Source organism: Larus michahellis, chromosome 9 (genome assembly GCF_964199755.1).
Source record: "Larus michahellis chromosome 9, bLarMic1.1, whole genome shotgun sequence".
NCBI classification, from domain to species: Eukaryota; Metazoa; Chordata; class Aves; order Charadriiformes; family Laridae; genus Larus; species Larus michahellis.
This window is the reverse complement of record NC_133904.1, coordinates 32,816,310-32,835,241: the sequence shown is the minus strand read 5'-3', so window position 1 is coordinate 32,835,241 and position 18,932 is coordinate 32,816,310.

Genomic DNA, 18,932 nt, shown 5'->3' with positions numbered 1-18,932 from the left:
GGCCAGAGCTATGGAACCGAAGTTGTCAGTGAGATTTGAGTATGACACTCAAGTTTGCCCTAGAGCTGTAACTGGTGTAGCAAGGTACCAGGGCTGTGCCCCTGAGCACACCCCCCCAGAGCACTAACCTGCTGGCCCAGGGACCCCCAAATGGCAGGGCACGTTTTGTAGATGCAGAAATGGTAAAACAGTCTTTTTGTATATAGCTCAGATAGCTAGAAGTTTTGTTTGTAATTTAAGCTAATCAATAGCTACAGATGATGCGTGTGCTGGATTGGTCACATAGGACTACTGGCCAGCTGAATAAAAGTATTCAGCAGAACAACAGGTCTGGGGAGCTGAGTGTGTCGTGGCAAGGATACCTGCAACAGAGACTTCTATTACCACCTAGACAGCAACCAACAAAACTGTTCAAGAGATTCTATCCCCCATGCAAGCATTACCTGACACAAAGATTCAAATAAATTTGTTTTTTAAATAAGCACTCGGTCCACAAATATCTATGCAACAGAACCAACTACTAGAGATCTGTGTAAAGAATTTCTCATTTTTGAACCTAAGGAATCTAGGCATTCCCTTGTGAAACTGGAAGCATTACCTACTCAGTAATCACGAAAACAACCAAAACACAAAATGCAGATATGTGGGGCACTAACTACCATGTAGTAACTGCCCATACACATTTTGTTCTCATGCAGAAATGCAAGACACATCACCTACTTCGAGTAGGTGCTGTTTGAGTGATCTGCTATTTTCTGTGGAGTAAAAGCATACACAAGGGCAACTACTACAGATTAGCTTTTGCTTTGTAAAGCTACAGCACAATATACCTTAGATTAACTGGTAAAACTCACTTGGCTCTGAATGTCGTCGGATCCTGAAGTCTCATCTCCTGCCTACAACCAAGGTGCTGAAGTAATTGAAACGGCAGGATCATTCAGCACAGATACTCTGGTTGACATTTTGTTCTCACACACATTGTGATCAAACACAGGTAATAAACTTCCTCTAATTTCTCTACTGCACTTGTTTGGAAAAAAAAAAATAATTCCTTACTATTATTACTTATCCTTTTCTTTGTTTTGGCTACGTAACATCGCATAATCTGGATTTCTGAATTTTCCTATCTCATTGCAGGTTGCAGTAGAAACTTAAATCAAATTTTCCTCGTGTCACTGGTACGTTACTTGCCATTATGAGGTCTTCACTAATAGATATTCAGATTATCTTAAAATCAATGCCACTTAAGCAGTCTCATGGAAAAAAAAAAGTTAAGCACTTTAAATGAAAATGAAAAATATGGTTAATAAGCTAGAATTACATGCTAAACATTGCTCAATGACAAAATGCTAAACATGTAGAAATAACTGATGTGTTCAGTAACCTGCGCCTCCCAGCATCATAATGCTGAAATTTGAACAGAAAGTTTACATTATTCTTTCTTATATAAAATAGTCTGCTGCTGCAGGCCTGAGGCTGTGGAAAAAAACCCGCCTGTGTATACATCAAAGAAAAAGTTCAAAAAACAATGTAGATATGCACATGTCTATTCCTCCCATGCCTGACCTGACACACAATTTATTACATGCTAAGGCACAGATTTATCTTTAACATAGCTAGACACATCCAAAATGTTTTAATTGGCACTCTTCCTTAATTATGACAAAAGTAGTTTTCTTTTATTCTTTATTATATACGTCCCATCAATATATTTGTGATGTTGCTGCTTTATTCTCCATTAGTGACAAAGGAACGGAAGTTTAAGTCTGAGAGAGTCACCTAGCTTTTGACATTGGTAAGATTTAAGAACGACAATTTGGAGATCAAGGGGACTTTACTGCTGGCAGTGGAGGTATACAATTTTTGGATTTAGGTAGCTAAAGCAGCAGCCAGACCACAAGATTTGTCTCCTTGAGTTTTAGCACCGTATTTGAGAAAAAAAAACAAAAACCAAAAAAACCACATTAATACAGAACTCTCTGGGGTTTAGCTTATAGAGGTTTACAGGGCATTCTCATACATTCCAATTTTTTGTGTCTTTTTATTGTTCCAGGCAGGATATCTTCCAAACATAGATGAAAATCTTTTTTTTATATCCCCTGCTACATATAGAATAAAACCAAGTACAGAACAGCATGGCCTTGCCTTTGAATTCAATTTCTTTTTTTTTTTTTTTTGCTGCACGGCTTAATGTTCATAAAGAGACTCTTGCAATCCTTAGTCAGGGATTACTTCATCTCCTTTCCAACATGTGCAGAATACTGCTGGCTGCTTTCCAGACACAATGATATAATTTCACCATTTCACAGGATGCCTAAATTTGCATCCAGTGCTTTAAAATGTAACCATGGGTTTGGCTCTTTTGAGTTTGCTTAAGTTTAGCTTTCTGGCTCAGCTTGCAGGTTTAGGCTCCATTGTCTCTTCTTGTCAGACACCAAACACCCATTTCCTTTTATTTCTCCCCAGATCTTATCTACGTTGCAGACAGTTTTCAATTAAGTTAAAGCACTTAATGTGTTCATCCCTTTTAACTTCTGTTTTAACAAAGGGAATGATAAATAAATGTATAGGTGAGATGACTCAGAAGTGATCCTGGCATATGAAAACAAGATGGTCTGGTTTCCTGACAGATTACTGAATTTGTTTCCACTGAACTGCAGCATGTTATTAAGAAATACTATGACTATTTTAAGCTTTATCAGCCTTCTGCATTAACAATTAAGATAAGTCACCACCTATACAAATGCACAGTGAGAAACAAGAGCTCAATTTGTGAAGCAGAGTGGGAGCCCGGTGTGCTTAAGTTTCCTAGTTACAGATGCCATTTAGGAGTTAGTCACTGCTGGTATCAAGGAACAAATCTAGGAAACTACCAGTGAAACCTACTAATTAAAGTAAAGTTTAAAGACAACAATTAATGATTAGGTGTATAATTGTTCGCAATAACTGTTCACAGGAAGAGATTAAGAGATACTGTGTGTGATCAGCAAAATAAAACATAAAATAAAGGGGGTTTTTGCTCCCTTCTAAAAACATCTTAAGTAAAAACATTCCTGCTAGCCATTCATAACACAAAAGGCAGAAAAGTGAATAAAAAGAGAGCCTGTGATTAACTCTTTGGCAGGAAAATACAGTATCAATCTACCAGCATTGATCTAGACTACATGCTCCTTTTCTACGGCTACGGGATGTTTTGGCAGTTCAGATTTGTTAGACATTATATCTTCTGGACTTCTTAATACACCAGCAAATATTTGCTGGACAAAGGATGTTAAATACTTTCTTTACCCCTGCCAGTGTGTTTGACTGCCTCTTGTTTGCTTCTCTATCTTCTTCGCTGTTGTCTTGCACCACAACTAGCTCTTCTAATATCCTTTTTATTTCTTTTTTCCTCACTCTAAGTTTTCCTAGTTTATTATGCCTTATTCGCAGATGACTTTCTTGGCTGGTCAGCACTCTACTTTTCTTGTCTCTAACGCCATCTTACACAATTTCAATCCCTATTGCTGAACTCCTTGGATAAACAGACTAGCATAGCAAAATGAGACAACTGAATGGCAATTCAGAAGAAAATGTCTCAATTTTTTGAAGCTGTTGTGCTGAAAAATTAAATTAAAATATTACTTAAAAGAAGGGGACAGAAGGAGAAAAAGAAAACAAAGGATTTCTTACCAGATGGAAAAAAGAAAAGATGATGCATCAGTGAAGCACAAAATGCTTTTTTGACCAACTGGCATACAGTATATTCAAAGACACCAGGCCTTGAAAGAATATGTGGAAATGGACATATTATTGTTATTTGCAGTAATAACAAGGTGGAGTTTTTTGCTTTGGGGTTTGTTTTTTTTGGTTTTGGGGTTTTTCCCTCCCCAAGCTTAAGAGTGTAGTACCAACACACCTGACCACAGCATTGGTTCTCTATGATCCATTTTACTTTTGTGAAACCAGGCAACAGCCGGTGGCTCCAAGGAAAGGTCACAGTGTTCAGATTGCTCCAAGTTAAATTGCCCCATTTACATATTCCTTCTAGCCAACACTGGTGAGATGTTGTCTTCTGAAGCAGAGTGTCCATATTTTTCCCAAATCAACGGAGAAAATACCAGACTAGATCTCAGGGCTTGGGACTACTGCCGAGTCAGGTAGAAACTGAATCACTAAAGAGAAGTCTCTATACCTTCTTTGCCTCAGTTTTTCATTGCTTAAGTAGTGAGAAAATATATTTCCTGTAAAATACTTTTCTATAACAGGATTAAATATACTGTTGAAGTACTAGACATTTTGTTAGCTTAGAAAAGTAGGTGTTATCATTAACTGGTAAGCATCAACTCCCCTTCTTGAATCTTAAGAAACAGTCGCCATTTTTTTCTGGCAGCAGAGAATTCAATATGTTAATTGGGAAAAGTAAAGGAATTACTTTCATTCATATTCTTCAAATTGACTGGATGCCTTATTTTGTTAGGAGGAGTGAATAAAGCCCTAAACAAATAAACTAATCTACCTAGGCACAGAATCATTTATTGTGATTTCTTTTATTGTGCCCGTTCTTATTCATTCTTTCTGTAAGACAAACAGTCCCAGCCTTCTCATCTCACTGCATATGAGATTTTTTCAAAGGCCCTAGTTACCCATTCTTGATAACAAAAGTCTAGTTTAGTTTATTGGTTTACATTAACACTACACAAAAATATTGACTTGCTTAAAATCAGTTGTCTTCAACTCTTTCAAGAAAATCAGTGAAATGTTACTTGGAATATGTCCAAGATGAAGTTTATAGTTCATGTTCTTCACCACCAAAGAAGTGCTACAGATATCAAGAGAATAGTGTTTGATTTTAAAGTAAATTCTAGGGCCCTGGACTATTCTTGGACTGACAGCAAAGTCAGGCTTCTAATAGCATTAGGCGTCAGATATCTACACACGTCTTTTCACAATTTCTATCACATACTGTCCCGGGGAAACAGGCAGAGTCAAATATGTTCAAAGGATTTTTTAATAGAACTTACCTGATTATTAGTTTCAGCAGAAAATATAAACTTTTCTGAAGTCCTTTGAGAAAATCAAAGTTATGGTTTTGAAGCCTTTATAGACAGAAAGTTGAGCTGACATGAGCTGCCCAAGCAAGCAGCAAGGCAACTGACAATAAACCTCTCAAAAATAATTTCATTCAATAAATGAGATTTTTTCAAACATTCCTGAACAGTAAATAATATAAAGGTTAGTGCTCAAAGATTAGAAAAAGTTAGAGGATAATTTATTTTCTGTGTGTTTTGCAAAATACAGAAATCCAATTTCCAACTACTTTTTCCATTACCTGAAATAAATATTAGGGTCTGTTCACACATTTAATAAGAATATGCATAACTTTCTGGAAATTTTATCAGGAGAAAGGAGGATATAGGCAGCATAGACAAACACTCCACAGAAATGAGGCACTTTGTCTTTGGGAAAAAAAAAAGTTTTCCATATTATAATAAAAACCCTTTTAGAGCATTAAGGGAAAAATCATCTTCTGTCGTTTCTTAGACATTTTTCTTTGTTCAGAACTGACAGATTTACTTAAGTTTTTTGACAAAATTTGTTTCAGCACTACTGTTCACTTGAATAAGTGTTTTGAAATCTATATTCAATTAGTAGCCTCAGTTACTGAAAGACAGACTTTCAATAAACCCAAACAATTATTTCTCAAAAATTGGGACTAGTTGTTATGAAAACTACTGACACTTTCCTGAACAACAGACACCTAACATGACATATACAATATTGCAGAAGTGTGAAAGTCCACCTCAGGCTGTGGCAGGATTCTTCTGCCGTTAGGTAAGGAAGGAGTTCCCCAATAGAGGGGATTAGTGACAACTCTGATTTAATAATTTTGCTTTCTATTTTTGGCCTTTTTCATGGTTTACATCCCCTTTAGTTTACACTGTAAGGCCTTGCCATGACCCAGATCAGGTTACAAAAGAAAACACAGCAAAACTCTGATGCAGTTTAGAGCACAATCCTGCAGAAATTGCTCCAGCCCAAATGAGGAAATGTCAGGAGAAAGGAGGATATAATGCCACGCCATGACCACAGTAATAGTGCAAAGGCAGGACAAGAGATTCTTAAGCTAGCGCAGATGTTTGGTGCTTTGTCTTGTGGTGTGTCCTTAGAGTCAAGCTCCAAATCTCAGTCATAAAACCGAGAAACTTATTTTAATACAAAAGTATTTTTAAATTTGTTTGCAATTAATTGGATTTCTAAATACTTTGCAGTGAAAAGTAGAAAGTCTACTTGTTCTTTAGACTGGTTACACAAAAAGTTGCAATGATACAAAGGAAAATAGTTCAGCTCTTAGAGAATTTACTTTGGCAGAATTATGCTACGCTGCCTCAGTTAATACTGCCATTTTTTAATATAGCACATAATTTGATTTAACAGTGAGAGCAATTCAGAGATCTCATGTCTTGCTATCTATGTGCATTTTCTTTACATAGTGACTGAATAACTTATAACTCCTTGGAAATGCACATTACAGTGAAATATAATATTTAGTCAGTTTATTACCATTACTAAATGTACTGTTACAGTATAAATCTTTAAAAGTATGTCAGGACCTACCTAAGCTTTGTGACAGATTGAACATTAATGCTTGCACTGGCCTAGGAAAAATTTAATTTCCCAATATTATGACAGCTATACAATGTGTAAATGCTGAAGTCACTGATTACATTTGAGTCAAATATTTATTTACCAACTGACAAACTGTTAGTCCTGGCAAGATATACAAAACCTCATACTAATTAAGGAGACAGTTTTATCCTGATGGCATCCAACACTCCATAATGCAGTTTTTCAGAAAAAAACCCCACAGTCATGCCAAAGATCCTTTCCCCGCCCCGCCACCGATATGGTATAATCACTCCATTTCATGCACCTAAAATTTCATGGCACTATTAAGAACAATGTTCTTCACCTTACTTACCTCATACTTTTTTTTACCACTATTAAGAAAAAAGGTGTTAACTAGCTAACATAACTGTAACAGTTTGGAAATACCAAAGTATGAAATATAATTGCATTATATGATTACTCCAGTCCACCAGAAAACATCACTCACCTAATTTGATGAAGATGCAAGGATATTGGCATGATATTAACAGGAAAATACAAGAACCAGTGCCAGAAACTTTCCGTGAAAGCAGCAGTTTAAGATAAAGAAAGTATTCACAGTTTTGTATGGGAGACAGGCAACTGAAGACCAGATTTTGTGACCATGAGAAACTAAAGGACAAAACAGGCCACTTAAAGACTGAGAACTTGGTACTAGATATAACTCATAGGAGAATGAGTACTTTTTCTGTTCTTTCCTCTATGTCCCTCTCTTTTAAATAATAACCATGGCATCATTGTAAGAATTTTGAGGATTATTTTTTTTTCCCTTCTTTCTTTTTTGATCCTTTACAATAGATTTTCCAACCTATGGTCTTTCTCAAATGTTACCTTAAAGAACCATCCTATCAGGAAAAATTAGATAGCAAAGATCAGTTTCTTCATGCTGAAATCAGTATTGAAAATGGAATTGAAGTTCCTAACAAGTTTATGTCTTCCTGAATTTTAATTGTTCATGAAAAAATTGTAAACAGGTAGTAAAATTTTTCTTTTTTCCTTTAAAATTTAAGTTGAGATTCACATGTAAAAAAGAGGCAGGCAGACAAAGCATTGAGAAGCACACCCAATTGTCTAAATATCAGCAATAACAGAAGTTAATGGGAAAAATCGTGCTAAAAAAACAGACAGAAAGACGATAAAAAGAAGCAAAGATGAGGAAATACATCTGATCAAAAAACAGGGAATGTATGAAGTAAAGAAAATCAGGATACGGGGAAAGGTTAGGGTATGGGATAATTAACACCAAAACATATCCACCATAAGATAGCTAGAGATTTTGAAGTTACTGTTTTCATTCAGTTTCACCAAGGAATTAAGACACAATATGATTTGAGTTTCATACCTCATGGTATAATACGCTGATATGCTCTTTGTGTTTTAGCTCTTAAACATCCATCTTCTTTCAGTTAGAACAGAGTGATTAAGCAGAGAAGAGATGAGTTAGGCTGGGTGTATTTGCCGCTCACATATGGCTTCTGTCATTGTCACAGATAACACTACAACAGAAATAAAGGACAACTGTCTAGGCCCCACTGAATCACTTAAAAGTCCTATGTATGATTTCTATTAATCTTTTGTTTTCTTGAAAACCTGTTGTTTTTTCCTTCCCCCCAATCAATAAAACTCTGCCTGTCTCTTAAGTTTCACCACAAAACTCATTTGTGAGATCAGAGCCTGATTCTGCAAGCATTTGCTGACATATGCATATAAAACTTCAGGCTACACTTTCTGAATGACTTCAGTATGACTCAAATAATTAAAGCTCAAAGCATACACAAGTTGTCTTAATTCAGGACAGAAAGTTACTGCCTTCCATGCCACGGCAGATAAGGCCTCTGATCTGATGCACGGCAATGCTGAAATTCAAAGGCAGCCTCAACATCCCACTCACCTGAGGTAGAACAGCCTCAGGCAATGCAGAGAGGAGGGAAATCGGCCAGAAAGGGAGACAAGGCATGCGGTCAGAGGCATGCTTGCCCCCTAAAATAATAAAGCACGAAATAGTCACAGTTACAAAACAAAAACACTAAACACTTTTCTGTTGAGAAGGTCTCGGATGCTTGGGCTTAACTGACTAAACAAGTGCAGACACAACTTTGTGGCTTAGGGGCTCTACTGTAGAGACCTGGACTACGAGAGACCACCTCAAACACTCACTCGAGCGTCGACAGAACGAGGACGAACAAGTTGAGGTCGGGGGAAAGTGGCCGGCCCCGGCCCCCGGCGGCCCTGCAGCCGAGCCTCAGCAGGCCCAGCCCCGCTCTGCTGCTTTCCTGGGCCAGCTTCCTTCCTTGCAGGGCCACAAGTCCTTACCAGGTGACTGTCACCCTGGGCTCCAGGGTGGCCTCCCCCTAACCACCTTCCAGAACATTCCAGAAAGAAGAATTGCGCATGTCAGTAAATTTACCTGAGGTGTGAGAAGGCGGGCTGGCGGAGGAGACTGGCGGGCCATAGAAACCCAGGGGCTTGAGAGAATTAAGAGACAAGTATTTTCCTCAGGAAAATACCCCTTGGACCGGGACCCCTGTTTCATTGGCTGAACCCACGCTGGAGCCGGGACAGATGATATCGCTCTGTCTCTCTTGCAAGGTTAGCTTGGTTAATAAATGTTAATTGTTGTTTGGACTCCTTTGGTGTCATTTCAATTTAGTTCTGACAACGGAAATCCCTGAACCTGAGATGCCCCAACCTTGGGACACAAGACCTCTGAGTAACTCCCTTCCCAGCTACTATGTTGTACTTTATAATCCATGTTAAAATTCACACATACATGCATAAATATACATGCAGACACTCACCAGTGTGATCTTACATGCAAATAATTAAATAACCTGGATAGACTGGTTTACTGTGAAATGTATATCTGTGGATTTCCTTCAGAAAAATCCCCAGCCTTTTATTTTTGATTGTTTTCTATTTTTCCCAATAGAAAAAAGGCAGGGAGGAAGACACATCCTTTGTGTTAAAGTAGTCACCAGCACAAGACACTAACGGCACAAAGCCACTAAAACTATTAAACGAGTATTATTTCTTCTTAACAAAATAGCAATATATCTAGAATAGGCATTTCACTACGTATCAGCTAACTTACTTTCACTAATGTAGAGAAGTTTATCATGACACACTGAAGTATCCATCATAGTTTATTTCATTCTGCAAACATGATAGCATTAGAAAGCCGCCTGAAAGTAATGAATATTTTCACATGCTGCTTCTGTTTGTTCAAGGTGAGGTGACTGAAACGAAGATTATAGAGGAGAAATACCAGTTTCACAAGTTAGAAGGCAAGTTTCTCAAAGCAATTAAATTCCAATCAGTTTTTAGTTTCTATTAAGTATATCTGCTACCCATTAGGAAAAGGCCTTCCCCTCCACGTCACTTGTATTGGAAAAAAATATCAGGTTGTTATTAAAAAAGGTAATAGATATCTAGTGCGTAGCAGTGAATTGGGCTGCCCTTTTTCTTATCTCTGTGTTACATCTGGAGCTCATAAAATTTTTGTTTTTCATTTTCTCCATATTACCTATATTATTAATAAAAATAAGCATACAGTAATCTGTTGAGCAAAGGAGTTTACTAGGTATAAGGACCCATTTTAGTGCCTAAATAACGCTGTATTTTCCAAATATGATGAAAAGAGACTGTAAGGAGGTACCCTTCCCCCATAATAAGAACTTATATTTTAAATTATGAGACAAAATATTTGAACTATGTAAGGCAGGACTTCGATTCGTCCAGGAAAACTGGCATTAAAGAGCCACTCACCTTTTCTTTATAGATAACATTAATATCTCATCAAAGCTACTGCTTACAAATACATAGTCTCTCATGTGCGTTCGTTTTAATCATACTTTCTTAGGGAACAATCTACTCAGCAGAGACTGTGATCAGTATGTATGTATTCATATGAATAATTTGATCAATAATCTCTTACAAGTTTGGGGTTTTTCTTTCCATTAGGTTGGTTTTGGAAACAATATATATCAGTTGAAGTTGTTTCTAGTAAAGATGGGTTTGCATTTGTAAAACCAGAAGCATTTTTTTATGTGTAAATATATAACGAGGTGCTATATAAGAGACTGAAGTCTTAAGGATACTTTAGGACAGTGCCTTTCCAAATTAACATGAGCTACGTTATACTCCAGAAATCAGCTAAATTCCTTATTGCAAGAAAATCACTCTGTATCCATAACCAGGCACAAAGACTTTCAATTAATTTCTGCTAGATGACTAGCTGAACAATACAATCCCCATGGAGGATACTTGGGTGATATTATAGCCAGTTATAGCTAGTGTAAAATTAAACTCACAGTAAAATATTAAGCATTGAACCAGTGATCCTTCAAGCTTCATTGTGCTGGTGTGGGCATTCAATGCATATGTCGGATAAATACCGCTCAGAGCTATCTCTATATGGCCATTTAAAATACAGCGAATGACTGAGAGATAGGTCAGTCAAATGTTACAAGGACACGCTCAAGGCAAATTTTCGAGCTGTGTGGCATTAATTCCATAACATCAACAGCAAAGCTGAAGACTGTCTGTAGGGGCAGAGATTATATACTGAATCTGTCAAAATTTATGAGCAAAACTGTATTGACACTGCACATCACTACAGATGCCAGAGAAAAGCAGGTGTTGTGGATGAAGGAAATGCAGCTTCCGCACCCACTATGCTGCTATAAAAATCAGTGCAGCTTCTCTATCAAAGAAACATCAAAGGCAGAATTTTTTTATGCAAGATTGATATAAGACTCCATTCTTCCCTACTTCTACACTTCTTCAAAATATAATAATAAAATAAACTGGGCCACATTCATTCATGATGCAATTCCACTGAAGTTATTTCTGGGAGAAAATCTAATCCACTAATATAAGTGTGCAGCATTTTGATACCTTTTAATTAAACAAACTAGATTCCCCTTCATCTTATCTGTACTGCTTGAAAAATATCAGGTTTTAAAAAAGGAGATTATTACTGCTACGTATGGACTAGTAATGACAGATGTGTTGGAGAGAAACTCGAAATTGTTGATCCTGGGTAGAATTATATTAGTCTTTTCCTAGACAAGAAGCTGACTTGAAATCTCACAAAACAGATTTTAGCAAAATATTTATGCTGTAGGCCTGGTTTCAGATATTAACATACTTGAAAGTGAAATGTGAATGTTCATTTGCTGTCTTTTCTAGAAATCTGTATACTCTGCTCTTCTACTCTGCTCAGAATCTGCCAGCAGAGACATTCGGATTGCTGTTTTTAATTCCATTTAAGGTAAAAATCCGTATGAGTTGCTAATTTTTTTGTCAAATAACATTAGCCATTCTTGTGCAGCCTCTGGAGAATTTCCACTCACACAAGTACTAACACAAACATGGTTCCACCTGCACTGAGCAGGCAGAGCTGGAGCCAAAGCTTTAACATCTCTTTCAATTGACTTTGCTCGCACATCCTCCGTGCACACATTCCTAATTCCATTTACTATACTTGTCCTTGCGTATGTTTTTGCATTATTCAGCAACAAATTCAGTCCTCGGGCATAAACAAACAAATCACATATGTTTCATTAGCTACAGAAAGGTCTAATTGCAATAAGCAGAGATACAGAAGTGAGACATTCCAAAAAATTAAGGATCTGTCAGAATTGTTACTATAGTCACGCTACAAATTGCATATACTTAATAAAAACTTTGTAATATAAATAATTTAATAGATAAAAACTCAATGAAAAACTGAAATGAAAACCAGAAAGGAATACATATTAGAGCATTAACATCCCATGGACAAATACATTTAGGTATAAATTGGCCAAAGACAATTACAATTTCAGTCTCTCGATGGGGAGCATGGGTTTAAGACTCTTCTCCCACTCAACAGACACACCTGAGATTTTAAGTTAATGGAGAAACAAATAAAACACCTAGAATATAAAACCAAATTCCGTGTTTTACAAAAGAGGAGGAGATCACATCATCAGTAACAGTGAACAGATTGCTTTTCTGTTCCCAGTGTAATGTAATCATTCTAGACGTTAATTCAAATCTAAGTTCTCTTTTAAAAATACCTGTGTACCTAACACTACCTCCAGGTTCTCACACTTATTTCAAGCTGCTTGAATTTTCTCAGTTTGGCTATGACTTACAGGTAGTAATACCAAGCTATTAATAACCCTAAAAGATATCCAAGCTTTTAATGAACTTACAGGAAGGTACAGAAAAAAAAAGAAAAAAAAATCTTTCTGTAATGAAGCTGTGTATCTACAAATGGCATTAAATATGAGAATGTCAAAGAATACCCTAGAACTGTATTTCCTGTGTTAATTCCGAAACTTTAGCTTGTCAAGTTAAGAAATTAGCCAGCAAGAACAAAAACCACAACGAGCTTTCAAGGAAAACAAAGTTATTCCTACCTTAGCAAAAGAGACAAGTACAGCTGCCAAATATTTGTCAAATTGACTGTCTCTAAAAAAGACTTATGTAAAAAACAGTGGCCCAATTCCAGCCTTAAACATTTTTTAAAAAAGAAAAAAAAGCTTTATTACCGTACAGTCTCTAGTATTAACAAGAGGTAGATGTATCTCCTGCAAAATCAGAAATAGAAACTTCTGTGTGTCTGATAAACACCTACGTATTTTATATATATATGTCTACTTTATATACATAAATATAGGTAGAGGGATATAAATATATGCCTGCATTGAAACAGATGACAAGGCTAACAAACAGAAGTAAACCATCAAAATTTACTACAATTCACTCCAACTAACAACTGCAATGTTTGGACAATGTCTTGCATCTGTTGTAAGATAGACAAATATTAAGTCCAGTTTCAGTAGTTCTCTCGGACCTACAAAGAGCATCCATTTCTTCTCTGTTTTGCTAGGGAATGACTAAGAAATGTAGCAAATGTTGCACTTGTTCACTCATCTTAAACTGCAATGCCTTCTATTCTTAAATTACCAAAAAGCCCTTTTGTTCGCAGCCCTGCAGAGGTATTTCCACAGCTGCAGACTGTATTCACAACTCCAGACAATGATGTGCACTGACTCCTTACAATGACTCATTCTTGTCTTTTCAAAGGCACCAACATATGTTGAAGTGTTTCAGTCTTCTTGCACAACTCCTGCCTCTGTTACACAGTCCTTAACTTTCCCTGAGAGCATCAAACAGATAAGTCATAAGCGACTTCGAACTCACTGCGTTACCTAACTACATTCCCATGAATAAACTACCGAGGTATAGTATCTTATGTGGTTTTAGGTATGCTATTTACAGATGGCTTTACAAACATATTTAGTGGCTTACGAGCACAAGTCACACTAGAGGTAGAAGTGCACACTTGCACTCCTATGACACTAAACTATTGAAGTTCCCACCTCCCTCTGTCTCAACTTCATATCATCACAGAACAAACTCTAAAAGGAGTTTCATATGAGAGATGAGCATAGGTCCAATTTACCATTTCTCATTGAAGTTGAGAGGGAGTCTGAGGCAACTGTGAAGAGTAAAAAGGTAAGTTCAGATGAAGAAAAATGGAAGCCAAGCACTTCACCAGATGTCGTCTTATAATTAGGAAAGCATCAGAACCTCTGTCTAAGTTTGTTCTGTTGAGGTTAATAAAACAGATCATTGTTTCTAAGGCTAAGACATGTTAAAATTTTTATTAGGAACTGCCTTGTAACAAATGAGAAATAGAAGAGTTATTTGAATGTCACTGATTCTTCAGGTTTAATACATCTAATTTCCTCTTTCTCTTAGCAGTGCTGCTAGTTGAGCAGTACAGTGCTCAGGCACAAACACAGAAGAGCCAGTGGTTTGCAATTGAAATGAGAATTCATAAATCAAGGGAATACAACATTCACTGTTAGCGGAAAGCTGGCTCTGCACTATTTTAAAGCAATATTTTAAAGAACATTTTAATCCAAGCACAAAATGATATTATCAGTAGTGTTAGCACCAGTTATTCCTTTATATATTATTGGTGTCTTTTCATATCTTGCACATAAAAATATATAGTCCTTCCTTCTTTCAACATCATCCTTTCTATATGTATTAAAGGTTTTATCCAACAATTTTACCTTTCAAAAATCTTCTCCCTTATTTGATTGTGCAGTTTTGCTGTTAAATATTTTTTTACTCAGTGTTCATTTCCTTCACAGAAAGGCTCTAACTTTATTTTTAGTGTCTTATATAATTGTTCACTAATGCCTTATTAAAGCTGAACACCTGTAGCTTCAGTTATCTTATAAATGAGTTAACAAGGAAAAACACCTCCCCAGGGAAGCTTGTTTTATATATCTGAACCAGGAGAATTAAAACATTTTATACCTCCTCAAAATTATCTGTTCATTGATTCCAGCATTTCAAACTGTTATTCATGCTTTTTGGCAATGAGGAAAGAATCAGATTAACACCAAAAAGAGTGAACCAGGCAAAATGAATTCTTCTATAGGAAGCCTCTGCAAAAGCTCATCACTTTGAATATGTTCCTCCTTAATAAAGATGATGAAAGCGTCCATTTCAGAAGCTTGGCATTCTGCTCTGCACACAGGCAAGAAGTGATATCATCCAAAAAGCATTTCTGATTACGATAAGATTATTTGCTCGCAGTTGGTCATTCTGACTCCTCTAAAATACCGATGCAGGCACTAGCAACAGGTTTCTTTGCTGCCTCTAAAAAGCCTATAATAGCAAGAATATTGCTAGGCTCCATAGCTAGCAGCAATCAGCAGAGTTTTGGACTGGGTTAGGTAAGCAGTCGTGCTTGCAGCTGAGCCTACTAGCCTGCCCAGGCATCCCATTGCCCTCACTCCTCTCCCATTGCCACTCCTGAACATTTAACCGTGCAGCTGTGTATGTCCCAGCTAGGGAAGAGCCACATGTGCTGCGACACCAGCAGAGCTGAACGGGAGGAGGGAGAGAGGGGACTCATTTCCACAGCAGAGCAGAGACAGAGCAGTGACGAACAGCTGTAAGCAGCAATATTTTCACACGTCTCAGAACCTCATGCTGACCCCAGTCTTACTGTAGGTAATGAAGTTTGCTACTTGTACTGTCACAAACATCTCCTCCCTGAAACCATGGTAAATTAGAGGACAGAGTATGGTAATGGGACACCCTACATGGGCTGGCACTTACAACAGATTAGCTATTCTGACAGCAGTTTGTCCTTGACTGAAATGGAAGCAAATCCCCAGTATAAACAAGATCTCAAAGAATACACGTGGATAGAAGCCAAGGAGCAAGGACAATTTTCCAGCACCCTTGAATCTATTGCTTGAATTTGTCTATACAGATATATAGAAACCTAGCAATTTATCTTGTCTTTTTCTGAACAGCCTTTTATAAAGCAAATCAAATATTCTCACAAGTGTGATTCTTAGTATCATTTCTGAATGGGAAGCTCAGGTCTTAGTATCATTTGATAGTGTGCAATGTAATTGGCCCCTGGCTGATGTCTTCATTTATTTCATGCATTTTCAGATCCACACCAATACGGAAATCTGGTGCAAGCCCTGTCCTCTTAAGGGAACGAGCTTGTGACATAATCCTGTAGGAAGAAAAAGTAAACGATTCAAAGCAGGGATGACCTGAACTCAAAGTTCCTAGTAACATCGCGTGCCTCTTTCCACACTCCACGCTGCTGGATGCACCTTCTGTGCTGTAGCCCTATTTAAAAATCTGAAAGAGGAAAGAGTTTTGTGGTTTGTGAGTATGTACTAGATCTGTAAAACACAGGTCACAATAAAATTAAAAAAAAATATCTCACTAGATGAACGCTACAGTAATTAAAGCCTATCAAATTGAACCTTATTGGACTTACACCAGTGGTAGGATATATCCTCTCAGACAGGACTCTATTGAATTCCCATTACCTTAACTGAAAGCATAATAATGCAGAGCCACAGCCTGTTCTAAAAATGGTTCTGAGCTTTTTCATGACTCATCATAAAATAGACTTATTGGAATATCGTATAACAATTCTTTGTTTATTTACAGGTATGAAAATAAAGCCCCTAGTCACAATCTGTCAGATTTTACAGAGTCTTACAAAAGCCAGAATATACGCCCAGTTTAAACACTGTAAAATAAAGATGACGCACTTCAAATGATGGCCTAAGGGCCTGCATGTTGTAAAGTTGACACATTTGAGTTATAGGGAAATGAAAGTGTCCTGAGCTAATTAAATCCATTCATCTTGGACTTTAAAGTTTCAGTCAGATCTGTAATGAACATTCATTTCAATTTGTTTCTATTACTTATTCCACTTCTCTATATAGCTCTGTTGAATGACCAGATGTTTGGAAACTCCTGGATCTGGTAACTGGGAACATTTTTGTGTTGCTGACAGCTCTGTGTTTTAACAAAAAAACCCCACGAATCTCCAGCAGATTATATCTTAAGGAGACGTTGATGCCACGTGAATATACATTAGATAGATAGATAGACAGACAGACAGATAGATAGATAGTCAGTCAGTCTGCCTATCTATATATATCTCACAGCTATACCCATCTGAGGTGCTCCTGTGCTGCGCTCCGTTGAACTAGCTGTGGTTCCCCAAGCTTCCCAGGAACCTCCTGGAACCAGGAGGCCAAGAGCCTGGGGAGCCATTGCTCCCTCCCTTTCTCTGTTGGCATTAAAAAAAGCTCTAAACCTTGAAACTACGGGTTGAAGCCAGGACTCTTGGGGCTTCCCTGCTGCAGAGCTGGAAGCCTGGAAGTTCTGGGCTGGGTTCCCAGCTCCTGTAGCACTTAGACAGTCTGGATGGCAGAGCAGCCATAAGGCACGGATCCTGAGAGCCCTGCATCTGCTCAGAGAAATTGATATTTGGGTAGAAACAGGGAAACTGAAACACGCAAAAAACAATTTTACAGAGCAGCTGGGGTATGGAGAGAGTGCATGCTGTTTGGAAGCATTGTATTTTATTTCCTGAGTTTGGGGGACAGGAGTGTTTTTGTTAGCTTCTTTTTTAAAAAAAAAAAAAATCCCTCATCCAAAAGAAATAGAAACATCAAAATGCTTTAGTTTGGCCTTTCAGCAAAATCGCCCCCGTTTTTAGAATACCCAAAATACAACTCACAAGATGAAAAAATCATAATGTCTCTGATAAAGAATAGATGAGACAAAGCAGAAACAACAGTCACCAGTTCAGGGAAAAGCCCTCAAAAAAAGCCTTCTATGACATGAGATCTGTGCTTCCTAGAGTTACAGAACAGCTAAGTAGACAAGAAGACATTGATACCGCCTAGCAAAAGTAGCCTAAGAATATGCATCTCTGACTGGATTCTGTGACCCACCATTATTAATCATTAATTTATCTAAGCTCCAGCTGCTGCACTGGAATACAGGTTAAAGGCCCTGCAGGCCATTGAGGAAGCCCAGAGTTGAATCTACCTAAGCACTGGTGACAGTTTCTTTCCCAAGTTCCTTTTCCTTCTACTTCAGGATTACAATTTCATTCTGTCCGTCTCTCATCACATTTAATTTGATGTCTGTAGCCTCCTTCCTACAAAAAATAAAAGTAGGTAGGCACATTGAAGCAAGAATGCACAATTTTCCCAGACCTATCTCTATTTTTCACGCGTTTTTGTCATGATTAAGTCTGAATCGCTATTTAGGACTACACTCTGAATCATATTTTCCCTTATTATGTAAATGCTGAATGACAAATAGGTACACGACTGAAAAGTAGATCAAATCTGTTGAACTCTCTTCAGTAATGACAGATGGAGATTGTCTTTTGCGTTGTTGTGACAAATGAGTTTTACAGCTGTGACTCTGACTTGACTATTATCATCTACTTAATCAATCAGTGAAATTCCAGGCAAATGAAGCTCCAACTCAAAGGTCAGAAGTGGCTATCGCTAGTGTACTTCATGCTGCATAGCATTTTAATTAGCTAAATGGCTCTGTACGTATGTGTGGATTTTATTTGTAATTTATTCATGATTTTACATTAATCACTGACATCCTGACACCTAATTAGTAAAGAGGACAAACACTCACAGGTAACGTGGGGTGAGAACTACCATACATATTTTAATAATCAAAGTTGAGATAGCAAGCTAAAAAAAAATCATGGCTTCAAAATGAAGAGCAACAGCTAGTATTTAATTAGTTTCATCTGTACATACTCTATTCCATTTCACTATAGACAGTTCAAGCTCACTTCCAGTCAAACAAATTGAAATTAAAGCAAAAAAGCTTTCAGAAATACTTTATAGCAATGCTACAAAATTTCATAAATATACAAATACTGTGATTTATTATCTATGCCTTGCAAA